Source organism: Pinus tabuliformis, chromosome 6, assembly GCF_031772625.1.
Source record: "Pinus tabuliformis cultivar Carrire ecotype Pingquan chromosome 6, CPIR1, whole genome shotgun sequence".
NCBI classification, from domain to species: Eukaryota; Viridiplantae; Streptophyta; class Pinopsida; order Pinales; family Pinaceae; genus Pinus; species Pinus tabuliformis.
The window spans coordinates 109039986-109048588 of record NC_142292.1 but is presented as its reverse complement, the minus strand read 5'-3'; the positions used below and the strand labels follow the sequence as shown (position 1 = coordinate 109048588).

The window sequence follows — 8603 nt, the reverse complement described above, 5'->3', positions numbered from 1 at the left end:
CTTGTCTCAATCGCAGTCCATGGGTTCATTTTTGGTGCAAAAGAAAGTATAATCTAGTTAAATTGTAGTTAATTGGTGTTATTCCTTTGGTTGGAATGCTTTCCCCTTTATAACAGCACTTTGGAAATTGAAAATTGTATTACAACCAGAATGAATTTTAGAGAATTATAGGAAACCTGTTTTGCCTTGCAAAAACATGAGTAATGGTTAAGTTCCTAAATATGTTTTCTCCTCAACAATTCAAAAATGCAAGAACATAGTGTCAATCTCAAAATTGAAATTCTAATAGAAAATGTGCTCCAACAAAAAAGATATAGATTTTTAGACAAGACAATAACAGAACAACAAACTCAAAACAAATCCCACTGAAACTAGCTATAATAACTTAAAAGGAATAATAACGTAGTACTCTTCCACCAACTCAAAAATTCTAATCACTAAAAGCAACTCAATATTTAAAACTTTTCTTAAAAAAGTCGAAATGACTAAAAGCAACTCAATATTTAAAACTCTTCTTAAAAATGTCGTATTTATGAAGTATATATATGCATCCTCTTCATTAACACTTTAAGCACAATCTTTAGATAACCTTTATATACTAGTATGCTTAGTTTATCTAAGCAATCATTATTATACCTACCCTAGGATATAGCGTATTCAGTTTTTCATTGACTTGCTATACGTTTTCCTTTGACTAAAAAAATTTAAAATCTATCCAACATTTAACGTTATGAAATTAAATTTATTATTTTTAAATAAAATTTATTTCTATTTATTTCAAATATGATTGGTTGAAATGTCTCCCCTCTTATTGTGTAATGATGGCAAGAATTGACTTTTGTGTACTTTATTATTAATTGCTATGTACTATATCACTAATTACTATGTACAATAAATATAAATAATTTGAAAAATAACATTATATATTAATTACAATGAACCATAAACACAAATAACATTCTATATTAATTACTATGAACTATAAACACAAATAATATTAATTACTATGAACCATAAACACAAATGGTTTGTAATTAAATTCAGAAATTCCATTTTCTTGTAAAGTATCGAATAGATAATTTTTATGGTTTTTATTTTTTAGTTTACAAAAAAAATAATTTGAAAAATATAAATTTGAAAAAAATATGTAAAAAATAACATGTGTACAATTTGTACAACTTTCATTATATCAATCTATACTTTAATGACATGCCATGTGTACTATATCATGAGCTTTATATAAAAAAAAATTGCCATCATTCAATATTAAATAAATAATTATTCACTTGTTATCATTTTCTTCAATATCAATTATATATATATATATATATATATAATTTTTATCTACCTAAAAAATATTTAATTATATTAAAAAAATTAATAAATAAATATTCATATAGCTTATTTTACAATTTTATTATTGTTTAGAACACATACAACACATCACATCATGACATAAAAATATTTTATTAAATTAAAAAACAAAAACACGTGAACTTGTTAATAAACTGATAAATAAAATATCATAATCAACTACCCATTTTTATTAGATTTGACTCTACCCTTTTATTAATATAAAATTTTCTCCATATTGGTTTCAAAAGAAAACGACACTAACTTAAATGCTGAAGACTAAAAGCTGATAATGAAAATTAAAGAAAATTAAAATAGAGTATGGTAAAAGGATCAAGGGATATAAAGAGGAAAATGACGGAGTGTAGAACATACTTAACTCGGTGGGGCCGACCGGTGGTCAAAGAAGGTTACCTGGGAATGCCATTGACCGTTTTATTTTCATATGACATAAACGGATTAATTTGTTCGATATCAAATTAATTAAAATCCCCAAAGGATTCAGATTCCGTTGTAGTCTAGTTGGTTAGGATACTCGGCTCTCACCCGAGAGACCCGGGTTCAAGTCCCGGCAACGGAAAGCCGACGGTCTTTTTGCTGCTTCTATATAGCCCTTGCCAAGGCAAACTCTGACTCTGTTAGTAGGAATGGAAGTTTGGGTAACAAAGGCCAAGCCCTGGTATTAAATATGTCTATGTCGTCGCAAAAGTAATTTGATTGGGAATAATATATGATGGAATTTGAAATTTTTATTTCATAACTTAGTTTTAATGTCTTTAATCTTTTCCCTAATATATTTTTCTGGGAAAGTCTATTATTTGAGAAAGAGTGTAATTCCACATCTATTTGAAAAAGAGAGTACGCATTTATAAACCGGGATAAAATGGGATTTGGATTTTGAAATAAATTTCCTTCACATTATTTAAACAATGTTAATGTTTTTTTACACAAATTTCTTTCGAATTCCTTGATTTGATTTATGTTAATTTTTTAATATTTTTTTTTTTTTTGAAAAAGAGGGTAAGCATTTATAAAACGGGATTTGGTTTTTGAAATAAATTTCTTTCAAATTATTTAAATAATGTTAATGTTTTTTTCCACACATTTCCTTCCAATCACTGATTTATGTTAATTTTTTAATATTTTTTATTTTTATTTTTTAATTTAATGAATTTGTAATTGGATTCGTCTCATATTCTGATATGGGGTTGATTCTAACCATTATCACTAATTTTTTAATATTTTTATTTTTTTATCTAATGAATTTGTAATTGGATTGATCTCAGAGTATTTTTTTATCTAATGAATTTGTAATTGGATTGATCTTATACTTTGATATGGGGTTGATTCCAACCACTACCACTATAACCTCTAGGTACCTATTAATATATTTTCCACATGCACAAGTGAATTGGGGGATTTGAACCTCGAAATCCCTACACTTATTTTTTTATCTAATGAATTTGTAATTGGATTGATCTTATACTTTGATATGGGGTTGATTCCAACCACTACCACTATAACCTCTAGGTACCTATTAATATATTTTCCACATGCACAAGTGAATTGGGGATTTTAATATTTTTATTTTTTTATCTAATGAATTTGTAATTGGATTGATCTCAGAGTATTTTTTTATCTAATGAATTTGTAATTGGATTGATCTTATACTTTGATATGGGGTTGATTCTAACCATTATCACTAATTTTTTAATATTTTTATTTTTTTATCTAATGAATTTGTAATTGGATTGATCTCAGAGTATTTTTTTATCTAATGAATTTGTAATTGGATTGATCTTATACTTTGATATGGGGTTGATTCCAACCACTACCACTATAACCTCTAGGTACCTATTAATATATTTTCCACATGCACAAGTGAATTGGGGGATTTGAACCTCGAAATCCCTACACTTTATTTTCATGGCCATTGCCAATTGAGCTATCTAGAGAGCTATGCTATGTTAATTGATAAAATTTGATATTCTATTTTTAAAATTATCAAATTTTATATTAGTAAAATAAGTGTAGTGTAGTTACAACATGTCTTTGGATACTTGAACCAATCAACTAGAGAAGCAAATGGTTCACCAAACCACTCAAGCTAAGATCACTTAACCAAATAAATAAATATTGAAAAATATATTCAATTGTACGAAAGATTATTGAAAAACATTTATATAGTTTTTGTAATTGATTTAGTTTTTGTAATAATAGAGGGCTTGGCTAATTTTATTTTATTTTTTTTTGTAAATAAACATTGGGAATGATAGCCCCTAATCAGGGTGTGATGGGACACAAGACCCCCCGCATGGATCATCGTAATGTTTAAACAAGTGTGGAGCAAGGCAAGTGGGCGACCCACCCAACGCAACCACATGCTCTAGGTAATTAAGCGTCTGACGACCCGTAACCAAGTCGCAAGGCGGACCTTGAGCGTGGTAAATCAAGTTTTACAAGTGGTAAGTCTAGTGGTAAGCTTGGCATTCTACATGCAAACGTTGTGGTTTTACCGTAGGAGATGTGGTAAGGTGGTGAAGGTAGCTTAAGGGACTAGAGACCTATGCTACAGGCAGAGCACCCAAGGCAACAGCAAAGGCGCGACGGCACGACTAGGTAACTGGTATGTTTCTCAGGCCTTCCTAGTTCACAAAATGACGATATTGCAACAAGGCTCAAAGCTGGAATGGCAGGGTTTGGTGATGATAATGCATGGGTTAATTGGGATTGGGTTAAGTTTGTCTCTGTTAGTGTCTGGAATGTCGATTTTAGTCTTTTATGGAAATTTGTTGGCCCATACGGGCATGTATGGGGAGTTAGGGCCTGCATTTAGGAATTTGTCTATAAATTATGTCAAGGAGTCTTGTAGTTCTAGGCGTCTGAGGCCAGGATGGGTCTGGGGGCGCTTAGGGAGTCAGACATCTTCTGGAAGTCTCCCGGCTCAGAGGGGCATGTATGGGGAATTGGGTTCATCACTGAGCGTTTGGTCTGTAAAGTCTATGAAGGCATCGTTTAATTCATGGAATCAGAGGCTTGGTCGAGCCTGGAGTCAGTTAGAGAGCCTGAGAGGAGTAAGGCATCCATGTCATTCGAAAGATATGGAGATGTCTGGGTCTTCTGTTAGCCCAAAGACAAAGGCCAAGGGTGTCAATGTTCTTGATGTTCTCCATCCCCAAAATAGGAAATGGGGAACCAAAATGGTCTCCCACAAGAAAGGGACAGACAACAAAACATGCATTTGGCATTTGGACGGTAAAGATTTTATTGAATACTTTGTGTGCACTACCATTTCAGGTCTGCCTAAACTACAAACTCCTCCAGCTCCGACACTGCTGGCTCTCGCTTCAGTGAGGGCTCGAGAGGTATCGTAGTCGTTGGGCGACCCATACTATGACAAAACGGTGAAGGCAAAGACTGGCATGGGTAAGTGAGGGCATCGTCATGGCAGAAACCAGAACAACAAGAAAGGGAAAATGTCGTTGGCTTCATCCCACAAGCCCCAATGTAAAAAAGGAAGGAAAATAGGGGAGAAGAACATGCAAAATCTCATGCATTCTTACAGTGTTAGATCCCTGACACAAGTGAAGTTTGTCATCTCAGCATGGAAGGCGGAATTGAACGCCAAGGCGACTGCAAAACCGATTTCAGCAGAGGATTGGGAACCTCTGGTAATGGACCCTAGACACACCCGCGGAAGGTGACTCTGTTCAAACAGTTAGTCCAAATTTATTGGGTAATGAAGAGCTTACTAGCAAGAGCTATGTCAGAAACCTAGAACATGGATGGCCCCCAACAAACCCAACAATTTGAACTGAGCCTCAAGGATATTCAACGAGAAATACAAGCAGTATAGGTGCAATAGTACCATTAGAATGTCTGCCTTGGCTGCATGGAAAAACAACTACAAAGTTTGTAACAAAATGAAATGTCAGGGTTGAGTGCAAAGGACCCAGCCCCAGTAGAATCATCTGATGATTGACTACCGAGAAGTCATGAAAATTCTAAAAGTTTCTAATGTTTTTTGTTGTTTTTATGATCTAGTCAGATAGCATTTACATTGTCAATAGTACATATAGATGGGTGATAGATATGGTAGCCTATAAAGCTTGGATAAACATTCTCAAACTGTTTATGTTTTGGACGACTTATGATGTTGATCAGTGGCCAACAGACATGGTTTCCTTCGGGCAGGTTGAGGCCACCGGACATATTTTTTGTAACCTACCTTACATATGATTTTTTTTCTCAATCTGTCTACTTCTATTATTATACAAAAAGATCCAAAAAGTTACAGCAAGGCCTTGGCCTTGAAAATCTTCCCATGAAGTTGGCAATTAGCCCAGATGAACACATTTCCAATTTTTAGTAGACCTCCTTCTGTAATGTCTTCTCCTAAGACCCGAAACATTGCTAAACAGGGACATGCAGAGACATACATCAATTGCACAGCTATGCAACGCTATACTTGAACGTCCTGACATACAGACACATACAACGACACAGAGACATACAGACACATACAATGACCTGACACAAGCAAAATTGCAAGTTTCAAAACAGAGTAATGCGCCTACTTCTGAGGCTGCCGAGAGCAGAATACCAGGCAAGATCAATCATCATCCGTAGTGTAAGGTTCCTCCACTACCCTACACCCGTATTGTAAAGAGTCTTCCGAGTCTGAGTGAAGAACCACCGAGCCTGTTGGGTCTCCCTGAGCTGGTTCACTTGGACCTGCAGGAACAGCTTGATTCGCCATAGAGGAGCTTCCCATGACCGGGCGTTGAATATCTATTGGAGGCGCCATCCTCTGTTCTGGCGGAATTTCCGGATGTGCTACTGCCTGGCCGCTGAGATCTTCACATTTTTCTATAGTAACAGAAACTAGGAGAGTGGAATTGGCAAGAGTACAGGGGATGCGATAACGAACTGTTGGGTGAGCCGCATGCTCACACTCGGCCATCCTGCCACGCCCGTGTCCTCTGCCTCTTCCGGCTCTGGTAACAGGGGGACTGCTTTGCTCAGGTTCCAGCTCGACCGAGGAAGAGGGGGAAATGGGGGCGGACCTCTGAGAGGTGGCACGTCCACGGGAGCCACCACGTCTGCTTCCCATCCTGGGCCGTTCTCGCGGCATTGCGATGTACAGAGGATTGACGAGTGAGCAGAAACACGGAGGGGAGTGACCAACAAAGTCGTATGCCCTTTGAGCCAGAGCCCGATGCCTGTAAAACACTCTTGTGCCTGAAACAGGGACGGACTTAGGCACTGTAATTGAGTAACACTGAGTGACCCACAGCACATCAAACCAAAAGACCGCAGAGGAGTGCGAAGAGGCCGCAGGAGCGCAGAGTTTATGGAGCGCCATTGCACAGTTAACCAAGAGGCGGATGGAGGAATTAAGGACCGGCATTAATAGACTTGTGTGAGACCAGCTCACCAGCTCTGCAAAGTACCCCGTGGCGTGCTTGGGCTGACACCTGCCCATGTGAAGCACCACCTTCGTACCTTCATTGCCTTCAAACACCCGCATCCGGAAGAGAGATATCTTTCTGCACCAAAGAAGTGCATTGCTGTTTGAGTTGTTCATCATCTACCATTTCAAGGGATCCTGAGAAATAAGGAAGTTGTTGAGTTTCTCCCTGGTTGGCTAATCTATCTACGACTTTATTAGCTATTCTTCTAACATGCTAGAAGGTTATGCTTTGGGGATTCCTTAGCTTTTCCTCCAGTGATTCCAATCTACTGAGCAATCTCCAGCTGGATGCTATCTTGACTGCTGTAGTGCCTGCTTGTATTCTGTTGGCTGCTGCTATAAGGATGAATGAATCGCCTTCAACCTCTAAAGGGAAGAAGTGCTTTTGCTCTGCAATGCAGATCCCGTTCCAAAGTCCTTCCAACTCAGCTGCATTATTAGTGTCTTTGCCAATCGAACCATAATAGATATGCAATATTGCCCCCGTATGGCTTCTAAAGATTCCTCCAAATCCTGTTGGCCCAGGATTACCTTTGGCTGCCCCATCAAAATTCAGTTTGTAAGAGTTAATTGCAGGAGGGGACCAAGATAGGGGAGAGGCAGTGCAGGTTGGAGGACGGGCTTTGACTTGGGCTAAAAAGGAGAGGTCCAGATTCCAGGCTTTCAAAATGATACATTCCCGAGGAGATTCTGGCAGATCCGTGTCATACCAGGTTTTGATGGCTAGAGTTTCTTGAAGATTTTGTTTTACGAGGAGCCACAGAGCTTCAATTGGCCGGCTGGTGTTGTTGAAGATTCTGTAATTTCTTTCCTTCCAGAGAATCCAATAGAGAAAGCTTGGTATTAGACTCCAAAGAGAGTTAAGAAGCTGGCTTTTAAAAGGGTTCTTTGTCCATTTCCTGATGGTTTCTGTAACATCTTCCATCCAAGCTTCCGATCTCCTGTTGCATTTTTCAATTCTCTCCCAAAGTTGCGTTGCTAGCGGACAGGTCTCCATTAAGTGTCTAATGGTTTCAGAGTGGAGATTGCAATTGGGGCATCTTGATGGGCCAATGAATCCACGCTTTTGCAGGTTGTCCCAAGTGAGTATGCGCCTTTTACTTAAAATCCATAAAAAAGTGGAGACCTTAGGCCATACTCCTGGTTGCCAGACCTTTTCCCATATCTGATCCTTGTCTGTCTGGATGGCTGAGTAGCGTAACTGGTAAGCTTCTTTGGTGGTAAATGTTCCTTTTGGCGTATGTCCCCATCTCAGTTTGTCCTGCTGGTTTGAGTATCTAATTCTTCTGTAATTTAGTTCTTGATCTATTTCAGTGTGCGTTTCTCCTTGCCAATCAGTCTGCCAGAGGCTAGCAGGTTTCCAGATTTGGAAATCTTGGTGCGTATGCTGCTGCCAGAATTGATGAACAAGTGTGAGGTTTGCCTGCTGCATGGAAGCTTGCCATATTGGCTTTTGGAATAGAGTTGCCAGTTTCGGGAGTTGTTGCCATGAGTCCTCCTAGAACCTTGCAGTGGTGCCTGAGTGAATTTCCCAAAAACTATGCTCTTGAATGAAGGCGCTGTGGAGCTTTGCGGCATTCCATATCAGAGAACCTTGGGTTGTTGTGCTGATTCTGATGAGATCATTCCATTGACTGCCCGGGGCATATTTAGCTTGCCAGAGTCTCGCCCATGGTGAATGTGGCTTGGAAATCCAGTTCCACCATATACGAGCTCCCATTGTATTGTTGCTTTGGAGAGGATCCCTTAAGCCCAGCCCGCCTTCTGATTTGATTTT

General features: G+C 38.0%; 1 non-coding gene across 1 annotated transcript; it reads left to right on the top strand.

Moving 5' to 3' along the window:
• Positions 1 to 1860: 1860 nt before the first annotated feature.
• TRNAE-CUC (transfer RNA glutamic acid (anticodon CUC)) lies at positions 1861 to 1933 on the top strand. The gene has a single exon. It is a non-coding gene; the product is annotated as a tRNA-Glu (tRNA).
• The last annotated feature ends 6670 nt before the right edge of the window (positions 1934 to 8603 follow it).